Source organism: Dreissena polymorpha, chromosome 1 (genome assembly GCF_020536995.1).
Source record: "Dreissena polymorpha isolate Duluth1 chromosome 1, UMN_Dpol_1.0, whole genome shotgun sequence".
NCBI lineage: Eukaryota > Metazoa > Mollusca > Bivalvia > Myida > Dreissenidae > Dreissena > Dreissena polymorpha.
The window spans coordinates 105460111-105461129 of record NC_068355.1 but is presented as its reverse complement, the minus strand read 5'-3'; positions in this window follow the sequence as shown (position 1 = coordinate 105461129).

Below are 1019 nucleotides of genomic sequence, written 5' to 3'. Positions count from 1 at the left end.
AGAATTTCGAGTTTCACCAGCTGTGTAAATGTGGGAGTAGCAGTAATTAACCAAGGACATAACCAAACAAGAGGACCAACATACCCCGAGGCGCTCACCATAGCCACAAAGATGTAAACTGTTGTAATCAGTTCATAGGTAACATCACATCTGTTTTTAAATATTCCTAGCAAGGTTCATTATGAGTGGGTTCAACATATGATTTATAGAAGGTTTAAATTGTGTTATTATAGCCACGGACAATTGTCTCTCCTCATGGTAGCCATGCTTTTTGGCATTATTTTTTCGTACCCAAAATTTCGTACCCAAAATTTTGTTTTAACATAACTTCTCCATTTATTTACCAATTTACCTCAAATTAATACTGAACTTCTCTTAGGACAACACGGTCTATCTCGACCATCCATGTCCACATTACCCACTCCGGGGCCACACCAACATAGGCCTTGGGTGGAGGCCTTGTCCACCCAAAATTGCCTTTTAATATAACATCTATGCGGCGTGGGGATAAGCGTCGGCCTTTGCCGCACCAATTCTAGTTTCAACTTGTTATGGTCGCATGCATAAAACATTTGACATTGCCAGTATTTTACCATAGGTACACATTTATAAATTATTAAAATTCGAATAGAAAGCATCATTACATTCTATATCGGTGCACTATTATTTATAAAATAGTTTGTAATAACGGTTATATAAACATCTGCACAACCGATAAAACAAAAATAGCTCAATTATATGACACACTGATCACGGGAGCACGATTGCCTATTTTTGTAAACACGCAACGGTCTGCGATCAATCGAAGATTAAATTGACAGTCAGACGCAGGTTACATGGCAAAAGGTAAAAACATTTCTCCGATTTGTCTGAAATTACCGGCGAAACAAACACTCCATCCATTTGCTATATTCGCGATCGTTATTGCAACTCATCATACGTCCGCAGTCTGGAGATTCAGTGTCGAATGATGCCATTTGAAGAAAACGCGCCAATCGCCTTGAGACTTATTTAGGCAG